The sequence below is a fragment of the Macaca fascicularis genome, chromosome 15 (genome assembly GCF_037993035.2).
Source record: "Macaca fascicularis isolate 582-1 chromosome 15, T2T-MFA8v1.1".
Taxonomy (NCBI): Eukaryota; Metazoa; Chordata; class Mammalia; order Primates; family Cercopithecidae; genus Macaca; species Macaca fascicularis.
Genome location: NC_088389.1, coordinates 9,145,389 through 9,164,365, shown reverse-complemented (window position 1 = coordinate 9,164,365; position 18,977 = coordinate 9,145,389). Strand labels below are relative to the sequence as shown.

Below are 18,977 nucleotides of genomic sequence, written 5' to 3'. Positions count from 1 at the left end.
GCAACTTTAGCAAAGTCTCAGGATACAAAATTAATGTGCAAAAATCACAAGCATTCTTATACACCAATAACAGACAAACAGAGAGCCAAATCATGAATGAACTCCCATTAACAATTGCTTCAAAGAGAATAAAATACCCAGGAATCCAACTTACAACAGATGTGAAGGACCTCTTCAAGGAGAACTACAAACCACTGCTCAATGAAATAAAGGAGGACACAAACAAATGGAAGAACATTCCATGCTCATGAACAGGAAGAATCAATATTGTGAAAATGGCCATACTGCCCAAGGTAATTTATGGATTCAATGCCATCCCCATGAAGCTACCAATGACTTCCTTTACAGAATTGGAAAAAAACCACTTTAAAGTTCATATGGAACCAAAAAAGAGCCCGCATTGTCAAGACAATCCTAAGTCAAAAGAACAAAGCTGGAGGCATCACACTACCTGACTTAAAACTATACAGCAAGGCTACAGTAACCAAAACAGCATGGTACTGTTATGAAAACAGAGCTATAGACCAATGGAGCAGAACAGAGCCCTCAGAAATAATACCACACTTCTACAACCATCTGATTTTTGACAAACCTGACAAAAATAAGAAATGGGGAAAGTATTCCCTATTTAATAAATGCTGCTGGGAAAACTGGCTAGCCATAAATAAAAAGCTGAAACTGGATCCCTTCCTTACTCCTTACACAAAAATTAATTCAAGAGGGATTAGAGACTTAAATGTTAGACCTAAAACCATAAAAACCCTAGAAGAAAACCTAGGCAATACCATTCAGGACATAGGCATGGGCAAGGACTTCATGTCTACAACACCAAAAGCAATGGCAACAAAAGCCAAAATAGACAAATGGGATCTAATTAAACTAAAGAGCTTCTGCACAGCAAAAGAAACTACCATCAGAGTGAACAGGCAACCTACAGAATGGGAGAAAATTGTGGCAATCTACTCGTCTGAAAAAGGGCTAATATCCAGAACCTACAAAGAACCCAAACAAATTTACAAGAAAAAAACAAACAACCCCATCCAAAAGTGGGCAAAGGATAAGAATGGACACTTCTCAAAAGAAGACATTTATGCAGTCAACAGACACATGAAAAAATGCTCATCATCACTAGCCATCAGAGAAATGCAAATCAAAACCACAATAAGATACCACCTCACACCAGTTAGAATGGCAATCATTAAAAAGTCAGGAAACAACAGGTGCTGGAGAGGATGTGGAGAAATAGGAACACTTTTACACTGTTGGTGGGACTGTAAACTAGTTCAACCACTGTGGAAGACAGTGTGGCGATTCCTCAAGGATGCAGAACTTGAAATACCATTTGACCCAGCCATCCTATTACTGGGTATATCCCCAAAGGATTATAAATCATGCTGCTATAAAGACACATGCTCATGTATGTTTACTGCAGCACTATTCACAATAGCAAAGACTTGGAACCAACCCAAATGTCCATAATGACAGACTGGATTAAGAAAATGTGGCACATATACACCATGGAATACTATGCAGCCATAAAAAAGGATGAATTTGAGTCCTTTGTAGGGACATGGATGTAGCTGGAAACCATCATTCTCAGCAAACTATCACAAGAACAAAAAACCAAACACCGCATGTTCTCACTTATAGGTGGTAACTGAACAATGAGATCACTTGGACACAGTAAGGGGAACATCACACACTGGGGCCTGATGTAGGGTGGGGGGAGGGGGAAGGTATAGCATTAGGAGGTATACCTAATGTAAATGCCGAGTTAATGGGTGCATCACACCAACATGGCACATGTATACATATGTAACAAACCTACACATTGTGCACATGTGCCCTAGAACACAAAGTATAATAAAAAAAATCATATCAAGTGTGAAATAAAGAAAATTATATAGAGAGAGGGAGAACAGAATCTATAAATATGCATATTTGTGTACATACATCCATATACATACATATGTGTGTGCATGCAGTAATTTTATTCTCCTAAAGCAATGCCTCTGCCTTCCACCCTCACTGTACATGTCCTAGTCCTGTGATGTCCCTAGAACTGAGCACCTGATTTCCTTTTCTGCCTCCCACATGAACAGGGAATAGAAACGGAAACTACACTCTGTGGTTACTGTTGTGAAAATCCATGTCCCCCACAGGCTAGTTTGGCATCTTACATTCCAGTTTCCATTGTGAAAAAAGCAAGCAACAAACAAAAACTACAAAAGAAAAAATGAAATATTTGAAAGTCTAGAGCCACAGAGGTTCCGGATTCACCCACCACCCACAGTGACCTCCGCCGCCCTCCAGACCTGAAGGCAGTTGCGCCTGAACAGCCTGCCTCTTCACCATCCATGAAAAGAGGTGACCTTAAACTTCAATAGATTTTACTGTGTTCAAAAGGAACCAGGTCAACGTTCAAAGTCAGTGGTCTAGCAACTCTAAACTTTGGCCAGAAAGTATTGGAAACATTTAACGTGCAGTGGATGAAGCAGCCTGGCCCCACTGCACACAACACACTCCTGGGGACTCAAAGGAGGATACTCAAGATCCGCTGGGTGGAAGTGAGGACAGACTCAGAAACACGGGGGGTAGGGGGGTCAAACCAGGAAGGCTCAGGCCCTGACCTCCTCCTAGGCCCTGCCCCTCCAGAACTTGCAGTTTTTCTGACCCAGAAGTGGATTTCACTGATGGAAAAGAAGTTCAGTATTTCTGGCCCAGCCCAGTAAGCTGCTCCCGTCGCCCAGCCTTCCACACCCCTGCAGACGTCACAATGCCTACTCCCACTAACCCCACAAGGGAGCTGTGCATCGCCTAGAGACGGTCCTTGGCCTGCAACCCCGCGATGGGGTCCAGGGTCTGTGTCCATTTCTGGTTAAAATTGCTCTAAGGCTGGTCGCTGTCTTGGCCTTCCCTGCTTCCTCTCTGTTTACTTCTCCCCTCCTCACCCCATATGAAGCTTTTACTCAGGAGATGGATTATCGCCCCTCTTCGAATATCAAGGACACCACCACGACACCGCACTGTCTCCTTGACCCTGGGATTCTGCAGACCTCAGTCTTCCTCTGAGGTCCCCTCACTCCCTACCTCATTTTTTCCATCCTTCTGGGGCCTGGGTCTGCAATACCTCAGGCTTCCTCTTCACAGTCACAGACGGAAGGAGCCCCCTTCATCCTTGGGCTCTGGCCACAGTTCACCTGCTGCAGGACACTCAGTGGCTTTCAGTAGTTCATCCAGACATCCAGATGGAAGTGGGATTTCCTGGAAGAAAAGCAGGACCCCAGAATTACACTGAATTCTAACACAAGAGCCCAGAGTCCCCTTCTGCATGGGACATTAAGCTGCAAACACTACATAGGCACTTAATGCTCAGCTGCCCTTTTAACATCTGGTCCAGTTGTGTCCCTCCTCCTTGGAATATCTCAGAAAATATATCTCCACATAGAGTTGTTTAAACGCATCATCCTATGTGATTCCAGACCATCGGAGGTACAATGGGTCCTCACCAGAACTTCCACTCTGCTTGGAAGACTTAGAAAATCCTGGGGCTGCTCAGAGGGTCAGATTCCCATTTCTGGGTTTCAGAAAAACTTCAGTCTTCCCCGGACAAGTGAGGAGACAGAAAATGTCTAGTCTCTGGCACATCTTTTGCAAGCAATGGCGGCTCCCAGGAATCAAAACTATCAATGAATATATTTTTGAGACTCTGGTCAAAAGAAGAGTCATTCTGCAATTTCAGGTAGGATGGAGTGGTTTTGTGGCTCCTGAGGTGATTTTGAAAAGATCTGGACCTTCACAAGAACCATGGAGGACATTTCTGGCATTCAGACCAGGAGGAGTGACTGATGGACCTCCAGTGTTACTAGGAAAACTTTTTGTTGGACAGCTTTGCTTTGGTTTTCAGGCCTTCACATAGGTTGCTTAGATCATGGAAGTGCTTCTGCATTTCTGCATAGGCTCAGGATGCCTTCTCAAGTCGTCCCTGCAATTATGAGACAGTTTCTGTCTCCAGAGGTCACTTAGAATAACACAAGAGGCTTCACCTTCAAAGGGACACCAGACAATATAGCCGCAGTTCAGCCAAGATTATCTGTGTTTACATACCTGTAAAGTAACACTCCTAGTTACCTCCATTAACGTGGACATCTTTCATGAATAGAGAAACTCTAGTCATTGTTATATAACAGCTGCCACAAAAATTAACCAATAAAAATAAATGATAAATGAAAAATATTTAATAATTATGATAGTGAACGCAATGACCTAAATAGTAAGAATTTTAATACTGGTGACAATATGAACATAAGGATACAAAAATCAATGTGGAGATTCTCCTAAATATATGAAAAGTTCACAAATTGGGTCCTCCTTGTGTAATTTGGAGTCAGAGTCAAAGAATTTCACTATGAAATGTGTTCCATGACGGCAAACATGAGAAACAGGTAAAAGGAAAGCAAGCCACAGGAGAGCATCGGCTAATAGGACCACTTGTGTGCAACCTCTCTTGTCAAGGACTACCAGCCAGAGGTGAAGAGAGTTTGGCTTGTGTCTTGCCTACCACTGGGCACACAAAAGCTTTCAGTAGTGCAACCAGATGGCTGGTTTGGCCTGGCTCCCTGCAAAGAAGACATGTATCTCATCCCCACCAGCCCATCAGTCCTGGAACTCAGAATCCTACATGCATTAAACATGAAGCTCCAACTCCATAGCTGACTTCACCTCCTTACTGTCCTTCTGCCATCTGGTGTTTCAGGTGCTCTCCAGATCTGGACTTCGTGGCTCCCCTACATTTATCAAGTGAAGTCAGGATGTATCATTCTCAGAGTTCTCCTGCCAGTCCAAGGTGAAACTCACCAATACAGGCATACCCTGGATGGACTTCCTTGGAATATTTAGAAAACAATGAGCTTGCTCGGGGGTGGTGTGAGCTCTAGGAGTAGAGTTACGGTTTCCCATGGAAACCTGAGAGGACTTAGAATAGTCCCAGAGGCCTAAGCAGTCCAATCTGTCCTGGAAACATCAGGAATGATGTACTTGGTCTTCCTGAGGCTCCAAACTTTTTCTAAATAAACTCAGAGGTTACAGAACCATTTTTCTCTCAGGAACTGAAGTGGAGTTATTTGTCTTCTGCCAGCATCTCACTTTTTTTATTATCTAAGTTAGCTTTTGAGCCCAGAAGTAGATATTCCTTGTATCTGATTTACACAGGGAGCTTCCTAGAATGCCCATGCATCTGGATACTTTCTGCATTCACTCAGGTATTCACAAAATGCTGCAGTTCTGCTGAAAATCTATGAGATGATCATTTGATCACCCGAGCAACTTTAGAATGTGTCTTCTATGGAAGCCCTGGAGCCTCCCTTCTGGTATTTCATCCATTGCTGGTACTGAGTACCCAGGGTGAAACCCTCCATCAGACATTGTCAGCAATTCCAGTATGGAGATGGCACTTACGTGATGGGGCTCAAGAATCAGATGGTAGAAGACCAGCCAGGAGGTGAAGTCTCAGTAGGCTTGGGGGCTTAATGTTCGATGCACACCAGACTTCTGAGACTCAGGAAGCGGCTGTGGATCTGTCTGCCCAGTGCTTCTCATCTACAGCCTGGACCAGCCATTTCTTGGGGTGAACTACTGAAAGCTTTTGTATGACCTGTGTCAGGCAGGACTCTGGCCAGACCCTTTTCCATAGTCCATTTGTAATGTATTTCCACGTGGCACAGGCATCTCCACTTTGGCCCAAGCCCTCGTGTGGCTCAGAATTATTCTCCCCACTGCCACTCTTCTTTGCCATCATAGAAGATATTTCAAGATGCAGCCCCAAGCCTCTCCCTGTAATCAATAACATGAGGGCTCATATGGGAACAGTGTCACAGGCTTACAGGAATATGCTCTTAAATATCTGCTTTTTTATTATTCTCTTCATTAAAATGACATTTATATCAAACCATTGTGATTGCTATTAATGTTATTATTATGTGGGTACAGTTATTTATCATGGATACATTTGTGGTAGTTATTAGGCAATGTTGAATAATTTTGTTTATGTTCTGAAGACTGTTGAATTTGCTGAAGATGATTAAAAGACAACCTGAAAACATACATACCACAGCAACCCCAAGACTCCTACTGTACCAGCTGGTGTCCTGTAGAAGAATGGGCTTCCTGACTTATTCTTTTCTTTTTCGGGCAAGTACCTATTCATACCAGCATAGGAGATGGATGAAGTGCACCCTGGTCTTGCCATGGGCTCAGAAAGAATTCATACATATGCTTTATGTGATAGGAACTCTATGTGTAGGCCTGTGAGCCCTAGAATGCACTTTCTTTCACCAACTAGTCCACCTAAAAGTTTTCTAAGTCAAATTCCCCCTCCATGCTTGGATAGGTCATGAATGGCTTTCTGTTACTCACCTAAGATGAAGGGATACCGCTAAATCAGGTTTGTGGCCAAGAAACTTTTACCTGGAGTGGCAGGAGAGGGACTACCTGTTCACCAGAGTCTCTGCAACATTTTCTTTTTCTTCTTCTTCTTTTTTTTTTTTTTTTTTTTTTTTTTTTTGCGATAGAGTCTCACACTGACACCCAGGCTGGAGTCCAGTGGCACAATCTTGGCTCACTGCAACCTCCGACTCCCAGGTTCAAGCGATTCTCCCGCCTCAGCCTCCTGAGTAGCTGGGTTACAGGTGCATGCCACCACGCCTGCCTAATTTTTGAATTTTTAGTAGAGACGGGGTTTCAGGCTGGTCTCAAACTCCTGACCTCGAAATCTGCCCGCCTCGGACTGCCAAAGTGCTGGTATTACAGGCATGAGCCACCGCGCCCAGCCTCTGCAACATTTTCTAAGTCAGTACAGTAGTTCTTTGAGCCACTTTTTCAGTCAAAGAACTTGTGAAAAAGTCCTCCAAGAACTTGTGACCTTCTGGAAATTGTCAAAATCTCTACAGGTGTCCAGAGTCATACAGAGCTGTATTGCAAACCACTGACTGGGTGCCACCATTAGTAAAGCAAATGCAAAATATGCCATGCCCACCAAAAAGAACCCAGAAGCCATGGTATTTAGCTCTTTCCATCTTTCTTGCCTCCTGCAGGTGGGAGAGTACTGAGTATGATGCCCTCCTACGCCTCTGGAGGACATGCCAGTGCCTACAGGTACCAGTAGAGAGGGACCATGAAAGAGCAGATGACAGTCAGGTGGCTGGGAATGACATTGTCCTGGGGTTTTTTGCTTGTCATGAACTCTGCCGCTGGGCAAATGTACGGGTCTGGACACGTATCTTCTCTGGATCCCTGCCCCATCAGCCAGCTATCTTATCTCCTGAAAGCTGGTAGGTGTTGGTCAGCATGGTGTTGCAGGACCAGGGTTATATTAACATTCCCTCTTAGGCTGAAACAGCAGAAGTTAACACAGGAGTCCCCAGGTGTGCACATGCCAACCTCCAGATTGTTTTTCTTCTCGTTCTAGATGTTCATCCTTGCTTTCTGGGACTTGAAATAACCCTACACCACCAAATATTTATGCCTATTATCCACTTAGGGAAAACTTGTATGTCCCAAGTCCATAGGGTTAGTATTATTATCAGTATTATAACCACTAGTACTAGTATCATGATGATCATCATTCCTGTTAATATTCATCAATATTTTTATTAGTACCATTGTTAGTATGGATTTTTCATTATTGTACAGCAAGGAATATAGTTTATCCATTCACAAATGGTGTTCAGTTACTAAAGATGACCACAAGGCATGCTCTGCAGACATATACACACACAGCTGTCCTGGAGACCCAGCTTTGCCACCAATTGCTCTTTTATAAGATGAGCTCCCCCAATACCCACCAGTTTTTCAGGACTCGACCTGAGTTGCTTGGGCTAGACCTGGAAAAGTTTCCTATTCTCAGCTGTACCTGGAAAAATTTTAAAGACTCTTCCAAGGCCCAGTAATAGCTTTTGGCAGCTTCCAAGACCAGAGAGGGTTTCTTGGCCATTCAGAGCCATTCAAATATTCTAAGTAAACTCAAGGAACCAGAAACCCCACTTGCAGTCATGAAATACCAGTGAATGGCTTCTGTGAGTCTCTTCAAGTTTTTCAAAGATAACTGCCTGGAAAGGCTGGCCAGGAAGTCACCCAAGCCCATCCCTCTGCAGGATGTTCTATGTCAGCCAGGGACCCAGTGAATTGCCATTGAACAGAAGGGTGGAACAGAGACAGCATGCCTGAGCTTCTGGAAACATTCTAAGTGCCCTTGTTGGCCCAGAAAAGACTGGTGCTGCCATACGAGGCACAGATATGGCAACCTAGCCACTCTAGGAACCACACAAGATTTAAAGGCTCCCAGGAAGTCCAGGAAGGGCAAACATGGCCTTTTAGAGCCATCAGATTTTATTCTAAGTCTACGTGGGAGACAGTGCACTTGGCTTCATAAAAACACCAGTGGAGGTGATATCGCTTGCCCCAGTATCCGGTCTTTTCCACCTCATCTCAGAGCCAGGCAGCCACCATTTCCCAAAGCTGCTATGCAATGAAAGGGGAATATTCTAGGTGCTCTCCTGTGCCCATGAAATTCTGTGGCTGCACTAAAGGCAGGGGTCGTCCTCCGGAATGCTCTTCAGGAATCTGACAACACTAGTCAAGATTAGAGAAGTTCAATTCAACGTCATACAAAACCAATCACAAAAAAAAAAAAAAAAAAAAAATGCATAGTGAGACAAAATGATGAACACACCTGCTAATAATCATGAATGACAATAACAACAATGATGATCTTAGTGATAATGCCACCAACACTGTTAATGGCAATAACAATAAACCTGAGGTAATGGGTGTTAGGGTCCCGATTCACTGATGTGAAGGATGGCGCCAATTTCTGGCCTTCCAGAAATAAAGGAAAAGTAAACACCTGAAGGAGGAGGAGGTGAACCTGGAGCTCCCGCCGGCCTCTGGGCGCTCCTTGGTGGAAGGAGAGGGACTTGGTCCTGAGCCTGCCCAGGATCCACCCGCACCAGAACTCGGAGTCCCAGTCCCTGGATGGGCTCAGTCCCACCCAGGCCAGACGCCCCGGAGCCCCGGAGCCCGGGTCCTCCAGCCCTCGCTGCCGCCGCTCCTCGCGGAGCCCGGGCCCCCCGCGCCACCTCAACCTCAGCGCGGCTCTGCGAGGGCAGCGCCAAGGATGCTCCGGGCCCAGCGGGGGCATCCTGCCCCAACGGGATACTGACGCCCTGAGGGCGCGGAACAGCGCGGCCTGTGCAGGGCCCGCCATCTTGGGCCTTGCAAAAAGAGCTGCCTCTTCAACGCCCCCACCCGGAACCTCCCCAGAGGCCCCAGCCCCAAAGCCAGGGCGGCGGCGCCTTCCTCACCCTGGGTAAAGAAAACTCAGGTCCTCCCTGGAGACCCGGCTCGCCGCGGCAAGCAGACCGCGCATGCGCCCTGCATGGCCGGACCGATGGGTTTCATTGCCCTTTGCCGGCCATGAGGTGGCAGCACAGGACGTTTGGCCTTTACTGCTTAGCGGTGGACCTGAGTCTGAATCAATGAAATTCAGGTATGGATTATTCAGTACCTTTCTTTTGGAAGATCAAATGGAAATTGAGTACGATATCTTGTGCTTTAATTAAAGAAGATGGGAATAAAGAAACAAATTCGAAAGTTAGTATACAAAAGTCGATTGATTCCCTCTATGTGAAGGGAAGAAGAGCTTGAATAAGAGAAGCATTCTGTGTTATGCTTTAATGCTGGAGAATTGCCACCATGCATTTGTCAAATCCCGTAGAATTTCACAGCACAAATAGTACATCTTAATGTGGCTCAGGACTACATAGAATGTCAGCCACAGTTTGAGGGTAAATTACATATTTAATTAAATAGATTAAACAATAAATAATGTTATGAGCTCTACCTGGACACGATCCTTGCCTCTCCAACCAGTTTGCCAAGGGCTCGAATTTCTTGCTCGTTATCCTCACACTTGACATAAACCCTGGCTGCTGAGTAAAATCAATCACTTGTGGAGATTTTTAAATATAATGATGTGTCAATTTCAACCATGGATAAGGCCATTTAGCCTTAGTAAGGCCTATCGTATTAAGATTGTGCCTGTTTTGCAAGATTTCAAGTCATCATCCCACTTATTATTCAGGAAACGTTTTCTCTTGAGTTTTAGGTTCAGTACTGAGGCTCCTTGATGGACAATACATTTTCCAATTCTGAGGACAAGGCAGAGGAGGCCCCGTCTGTGAGAACTTTCATTTTGCTTCTGGAAAAGTACATTGAATCAAATATAGGAAAGGCTTGCATGGTGGCTGACAGGTTCGGCTGTTTTAGCATGCCGGTGTTTTACCTTCTGGACAGAAGTAAAAGGAACACAGCTGTGTCTGTCTCTGTGTAATAACTCAGGACTTACCTGAGTAAACTCTGGGGTGTCATGAGATGAATGAACTGCTACCTCCACTTAGAGAGGCTTCAGGGACAAAATTTCAAGAGATTTCTGAGGGATAGAAGAGCAGGGCTGCCTTATTCTCTGATCCCAGGTAACTACCCAGAGACAGAGGCAAAGGCTGGGGACACCCAAATGCATATACTAGGTGTCTTTGATCCAGCCTCCGTTTCCTTGCTAAATCTATGCAATGACACACTGAGAAATCTGGCAAGTGGGGCTGAAGATCCCTGATGTGTCAGTTCCAGGGTTGGATGGAAACAAGTGGTTTTAGTGGACATGGAAGTAAAGGGAGGTGAGCTGTGAGGAAAGAGCCGTTGAAGACTGGGGAGACTCAGAAGTTGGGGTAGAATCTCGACCCATAATCCGAGGAGTGCAGATGCAAATCAATTTGTTAGGGCTGCATAAATGAAAGAAGGACTTTACCAACACACTAAGTTTTTCCAACAACCGATTGTATTCTTTGAATATTTGTAAGTATTGATATTTTGGAAATGTTTAATGAGATTTCATATATAATTCTGCATTCAATTTATGCCCAGGTCACTTTGCTATTATACGTTTATGTGCTGCATTTTTATGAATAGACATTTTCTCAAATTTCTGAATTATTTTGCCAAACTATGTGTTAAGAGTTTTTTCTAGAGGTCCACCTTCTTGACTCACTTTTCTGATGAGAAACCTATCAGGTTTCTCCATAGTGATTTTCAATTTTAATAGCTCCTCAATGTGAGAAACTTAATGTTAACTAAGAAATGAATTACCCCTAAAGAATCTTCTCCTTTCAAGATGCTAACCGTGTTTTGTCCAGTGTGAAATCTCACATGTGCCACAAGCGTTACTCTGTGAAGAAAGGATTTCTCTTGATTTTTCAAGGCATAACTTCTCCAGTAAGAAGTGTTTGGTATTCCAAGAGAATTCATTGCCCTTGGAAAGACTTTCCCTTCTTATTTAGCTTATAAAGGATTTCCTCTCTTATTTTCCATTTTAGCAGCATTTTATCACTGTGTTTTCTTGTGAACATCAAGCCTAGTGCTTGGCTGAATGTTTATTCACAGAAAATACAAATAAAGGGTTCATCCAAGTAAAGTTTTCTTACGTTATTTGACAACAAATTGCACATAAAAACATTTTCACACTGAACGCAGAGCTAGAGATTCTCTACCTGAAAGTCCCACACGTTTTAAGTTATTAAAACTGTTGCTGAAGACTTTTAGTTTATTATGTTGACAGTTTCAGCTCTCTCGTGTCATTTATGATCAGATCACTAACAAGCCTTTGGTACATATATGTCGTACAATTTCTCTTCCATATGAATTTATTGATGTGGACTGAGGAATAAAGGTAACTGAAGTAACGTCCATGTTGATTATAGTAATTCTTCAAAATGTGAGTCCTTTGGCATGTTTAGATGTTACAACTGCAGCTGAAGTCTCTTCCATATTCCTTACATTCGTCATTCCTAACACCATGTCATCTAAAGTCAGAAAATGTTCTGAAGACATTTATCATTTTCTCTCCAGGGTGAATTTTTTGATGTTATTTAAGATTAGTACACTGACTGAAGGCTTTCCCACATAAATGGCATTCATATGGCTTTTCTCCAGTGCGTGTTCTCTCATATCATCTAAGGTCAGAAGATAGACTGAAGGCTTTCCCACATAGAAGACAAGCATGTGGTTTCTCTTCAGTGTGAATTCTTGTGTGTCCTCTAAAGCCAGAGGTTTGACTAAAGACCTTCCCACTTTTATCACATTCATAACGCTTTTATCCAAGGTGAGTTCTCTCATGTCTTCTAAGGTGAGAACACTGAGTGAAGGATTTTCCACATAGATGACATGCATATGGCCTCTCTCCAGTGTGAGTCATGTGCCATCTAAGGTGAAAGTAATTAGTATAGGCCTTTTCACATATATTACATTGATATGATTTACCTTTAGTATGAATTTGTTTATGTGGTTTAGGGAAAAACTGATTACTAAGGCATTTTCCACACTGTTTGCTGATGTAGGGTTTCTTTCCACTCTGAGTTAACAAACGCTGAGTCATTGTGGAACTGTGAGTGCAATCTTCTCCCAAATCATTACATTCAAAGGGATCCTCCAGAATGAGAGAGTTCTCCTTTAGGGACAAAGATTAAAAGCTCTTAATGATTTACCAACATACATCTATACATTCATTTCACCACCTTTGAATTCTAGACCAACTATTCAGTGGTAGAGCCCAGTTGAAATCTTTCCAATGTTACTTGTGTGAAAGGAAATTAAATTTTGGCACCCCAAACTCATTGAACCAAAGGGAAAAATCGAGCTGGGAACAGGGTCACACAAACCTGTCTCCTCCTTCTGGTTCCTAAATAGTATGGCTACAAGATGAAAAGCTACATGCCTCCCCCATATTTTGCCCACAAGGAAATTCCTCATGAGCTGTTAAAGTTACACCATGGCAATGCAAACTGATAGCTTGTCTTTATAGGCGCAGTCATCCCCAGTTCACCAGACACAAATGCATATCCGATTGTTTCCCTGCCCCATTTTGCCTATGTTGTCTTATATAAAATGCAGCTCTCCTGCATTATTCCTCTGCCTCATTTGTTTATGTCATCTTATGTAAAAAAATCCAGATTCAGTGAGCCAGAAAAATGCATGAATGACTATTTTTTTCTATGCACCTTTTACATGAAAATTGTGTACTTCTCAATATCCCACCCTTTCCCCCTTTAAATTTAGAGAAAATCATCTTTGGAGAAAGGTATACACCTGTCCCCCAGGTACATGTCCTTAACTCTGGCAAATAAATCTCCCAAAATGATTGAGACTTGTCTCGTCATTTTTCTCGATTGACACTTGCGTACACATTGTCTCCTGCAGACACAGATATTTTCTCTTTTGTAAGATCCCAACTGCAGAGTTATTCCATTGATTGTGATGATATCAATATCTTTCAAAGTCTGAACATGAGCAATGTATATGCACTTGTTCTATTTTAAAGATCTCATGTTATGGTTTAGAACACAGGTCACTTTATTCACTGAATTCAAACTATCAAATTTTTTTTTGCTTAGAAAGCACTTAATGCCAGCCTAATTACGCTCAGGTGACTGTGCGTCATTACTAACTTAACCCATTACCAGGTCTTTAACTTAGATGACTGGTGTACACAGCTATAAAACTCACCATTGTCATACCGGTGGATGCGTCTTTTCTGATAGGATGCATGAATATCGTGTGTTTTTTCTTAAGGGCACTTTCCTTGTCTGAAATAATTGAAAAATAAATTGTTACCTTGGTATTATGGTAATAAAATTGTTTGAAAAACCCCAAGGCCCTTTTACTTTTTTTCGAAAATTGACACTTAGATGTGGCAAATGTGTCAAATGAAGAAAATACTTCAATAGAAGAAACAGATTGTACAGCGTCAGCAATTAGAAAAGTGCTTTAAAATTAAAATGTGAAAAGAGATAAAATGGAGATGAGATATCAGGCAGGTAAATAGAGGGATAGTCTTCACAGGGGTATCGGGAAAAGTGTCAGCATGTGACAGTTTAACCCCAACAGGTACATGAATTATCCTTTTCCCGAAAGTAAAAGAAAAGGCAAGAGGACACAAGAGTGCCATCTGACATATGAACAAAATGATAATAACATCTAAGGAATTCTGCTCCAGTAGCTTAACCTACATTTAGAAATTACCACTCATTTAATAAAACTGCTAATTAATATTTGACTGATATTATTCATTGACAAAGCACTTCCTCCTGTTAGAGCACAGGACCTTGTTCCTTACCCAGATTCTGGCCTTGGAGAAATTCTCTTCCTTCCCGCCAGAGCTCTTTTCCTTGCTCCAGCTGCAAAGTTATATAGGATTTGCTTATCTGTACCCTGTTAGTGGAAACAGTACATGTGTTTTGAGTTCACTGTCAATAAATGTGCATTATCACCAACTGTAAGGCAGGCTACCGAGGAAGAATAAAAACAGTGAAGGTCAGCTCAGGCCACAAGACCTAGAACACAGAAAACTCCCCAGGATTTTTCTGACCCAACGTGAGACTAGAAAATAAATCCAAACAAAAGGTCCATCAGGAAAAGGAAATTCAAAACAGTCAGGACCTATGAATGCTGAGTCCATGCCTAAGTTCCAAGACACAATGCATAATACACAGTCTTTTCAGAAAGAGATTAATTAAACCTCTGCACAGTATGTTTATTATTATTCTCATGCAGAACAAAAAAAAAACATTCGATTTACAAAAATAATTAGTGTTCTATACAGAAAAGATATTGCTATTGTTTTCACTAATTGGTCTCAGCCTAAGCATAGCGACTGAAGCAGAAGAGTTATTTAGAAAATATTTAATTTAATACATTGAAAATATTCATTAAGTTCCTAGGTCTGTTCTGAGTGTTAGAGACTGAGTACCAAGGAAACCATGAAATCCCTGTCAAGATTACATTCTAATTGCGTGACACACTAAATAAAACAAAATAAAATAAAATAAAATAAAGATATTTCTTTAGACAGATTTAGAGAGCTCAAACTTTTTTCAGATAAGATCTGTGAGAGAATCAGAGAAGAGATTAGAGTGAGATATGGGGAAGCTGTTCCAACACTTATCGAATGAATGAGTCAATGTGTGTCTACATACGTATGTGAATGTTGAGGGACTCACCGAGGGACACCAGGTGACACACGTTTTCCAGCATTACATCTCTGTACAGCTTTCTCTTGGATGTGTCCGTCATGGCCCACTCTTCCTGGGTGAAGTCAATAGCTACATCTTCAAAAGTCACTTTGTTCTAAAACATCACAGACATTTTAGTTTGGACAGAGAATCCCTTTTAATGTCCAGAGGAGGAAGGCTGAAATGACATGGGTAGGAGCTGGGTATGCAGAACACTCAGTGTTTTAGGTTCCAGCCAGTTCATTCTCAATACTAAGCTGGTATCTGCCTTTCAAATTCACTCACAGAGACATACCCACTCTTACTCCATTAAACTTTCCTATGAAGAAATATAGCATGAGATGTGGCATAATATAGCCCAGATATTTTTTAGTAATGTGTTAATCACCTGTACATAACTGATTATAAAATTTTCACTTGAACCTTCATAAATAAAACAAATTTACCATGAATTTCAAGTAAATTACAGATTTGTCACAAGGCAAATAACCATGATTTACTACTTTTTAAACACGACCGTGATTAAATGAATTATTTCTCTAGATAAAACACAGGTTTCTCACCAATCAAATGGTTAAAAGACCTATTGTGTGTTTTGAATAATCTAAAGAAGTAATAGAAAACATGTTTCCTATCTAGCAAATATTTATTAAATACAGGTCATTGGTCCCTTATTCATTAAAAAGTTAGAAAGTGATGAACCAGACTCCAGCATTCTTCAGAACTGAACAAGTTTTACACAGAATATAGGATTCAATTCATACATATAGTCACTCTAATGTTATGCAATTCAGGTGTTCATGACAAGGCTTAAAGACAGTCCAGCCGCACAAGACAAGACCGCTGAGGCTGCTATACTGAGGAAGTCTTAGTCTGATGATTCCTGTGATATGAAGCCTCCTGTTCTCAACTTTCTCTGGTCAACCCAAACATCAGTTATCACTGCCTCTCTTTTAACTTTACCTTGTCACTTGGCTTGTTCAAGGATAAAAAGGCCTCTTTACTGTTTTGTTTTTTTCTAACCAGCCCTTATAGAGCATTTCCACAGAACTCTAAATTGTACTATATCTACTATATTCCTTCTCCTGAGTGTGCAACCGTAATTAAGTAATTGTATTTCTTATATGTTACTTTCAGTTACCAGAAGGCAAAAAGTTAATTATCAAAAGGCAAAACGAATGGGGATAAGAATAATAATGACTTCTTTACTTGTCCTTTTGCAAAGTTTTTAAAAGCATAAATATATTTTATCAAACTCTCCTTTTTCCTCAACACTGTGCAGCTCTTGCCCAAGGCCTATCACACGGGATTTATTGAACTCAGCTGCTAGAACATCAGCCTCATTATTGGGCTGTGATCTTCTGCTCTTCACGCATCTCTATTGCCTGCATTCATCACAATCCTAAGTCTATTTCAGCCAACGGGACAGTTAATGGGTCAATTATTTCCCTATGAGGTTATAGGATGGATAGAAGAAAAAGAAATACATAAATGAGACCTCCATGTCTTTTCTTGTAAATAGCCTGCATAGGGGCTGGAATAAAGTAGTGTAATATTAGAAACTATATTGATAATTTAGGAATCATTGACACATGATACCCAACCTAGAGTCCTGAGAAAACTTAATTGGAGGCCAGATACCTGAAAGTCTCCTGATTGCATTTGGAACACCCAGGCTGGGTGGATTTTGCATCATAAAAACAAACAAAAAAAAGAATAAAAATGAAACACCCATGCAAACTGGAGAAAACTGCCCATTTGCCAGCAATATGGGTATAATTTCAGTAGAAAGAGCCATCCCCCACTCACTAGTGAATGCATTGTCAAGAACTCAGTTTCTCTCTGTCTTCTTCTGGATTTCCACTTGCAGACGCTTCAGGCACTAAGAAAAGCTGAGGTTGGAGAAAGAACACGGGAGACACCAGCCTTGTACATAATTTTCAGACCAACCTGTGATGAAAAGCCAGACCTTCACTGAAGGGTGACACCACCTGCACCACAGCCTGACCAACAGACACAAACACACAGAGGCCTCTCCTCTTTTCCCATGGTCAAAATTAGGAAGCCTATGACTGTGGTTTCTGACAAAGAAGGAACACAGATATCTTATGAATGAGAGCATCAAAAGCACTGGGTTTTGTATGTGAATTGACACAAGTCCAGATATTCAATTCCCTCACTGATTTTAAAACACAGGGATCCCTGACTCCGCCTACATGTGGAATATGATTTCCACCTGTAGATAAACACTGCGGGATTTCTCAGATTTTATTATCCCAGCTTTATGCCCTAGCAATGTTTCTCCAACACCAATCACAGCCTTCTGAAACCTTACTCCACTTTTACTTTCTCTCAATTTTGACTTTTGTATTTCCCTTTGGAACTCAGAAATCAATCAAGTAAGAATCTGTTTTAGGGTCAAGTGCGGTTGCTCTCGCCTGTAATCCCAGCACTTTGGGAGGCCAAGGCAGGTGGATCACCTGAGGTCAGGAGTTCGAGACCAGCCTGGCCAAAATGGTGAAACTCCATTTCTACTAAAAATACACAAATTATCTGGGCATGGTGGTGTTTGCCTGTAATCCCAGCTATTCAGGAGGCTGAAGCAGGAGAATTGCTTGAACCCAGGAGGCAATTACAGTGAGCCAAGATCCTAACACTGCACTCCAGCCAGGGCGACAGAGCAAGACTCTGTAACTCTCTCTCTCTCTCTCTCTCTCTCTCACACACACACACACACACACACACACACACACACAATCTGTTTTAGGATGGGGATAATCAACTCAGGAATTTATTTCACTTGGAGGGTCAACACTCCCATCCTGCTGATCTAGCCCTTAAAATCCCCCGCATCAGAAATTCGCAGCAGTACACTGCGTCATGGTGTTTCTGTCCTGTGTATACAGTCACAATCCTCTAGGATGCTCAGAAAATACAAAATGACTTAGGGCTGAGAGAAATTTAGCAGCTCAATCTGATATTTTACTAAGGTGGTATCTAAAATTCTTGCAATCATGGTTTATATTAGTCTTTGTTAGTTGCAATATCTCTGATTATCATGATACATATTTGCTGAGAAATACTGATGTTCATGTGTATATTCATACATAGATATGTAGGTATATAGATGGATATGTTTATATGAACGCATGTGTTTGAGACGGGGGAAAACATGCATGTATTATTTCCCTGCTAAAAATATAAAAATAATGAAATATATTTTATGTACAAATGATAATTATGTGTCATAAACAAAAAATTAACTGACCTATTTGTACATGAAATCCAGGAAAAATAAAAAGGGTAGCTTTGTATTAATTGTGACATTGTGCTTACAGATATACACAAATTTCCTTATTTAACCCTTATAATAACCCTGCTGATTATAGTTTATTTACCAGTTTAATAAATGATCAACAGAGTTTGACAAATATGACAAAATTACAAAACTAGAAAATGACACAGCAATACTTTTAATTATATTCTGCCTTGTCACTGCCTCTTCTTGCTTTTTTACAAAATTACTCCCCTAACCAAGGTTCTCTATGATTCTGGGGACTCCAGGATTTAGACCCCAGTTCCCATACTTCACTGTGTCTATTTTTACTGCCACATTTTAATGCACATTTACAGACTTCAACAAGCACTTTTCAATATCAACTTTTTTCTTATTCCTTGGACTATTTCCTACATCTGTTCATCAAGACTCCAGTAACATATGACTCCATCTGCCTGTCCCTTCCATGAATGTACCTGACAGTACATGTATTATGTAGTCTATAATTCAAGCAGAACAGATATTCCTTCAAAACAATAAGGTATTAGAGAATGCCTACAAAGCTTCAGTGAAAACAGCTGTAA

General features: G+C 41.6%; 1 pseudogene; it reads right to left on the bottom strand.

The window, feature by feature from the left end:
* Positions 1–12,058: 12,058 nt before the first annotated feature.
* Positions 12,059–16,937, bottom strand: LOC135967540 (zinc finger protein 705A-like; annotated as a pseudogene).
* Positions 16,938–18,977: the final 2,040 nt, after the last annotated feature.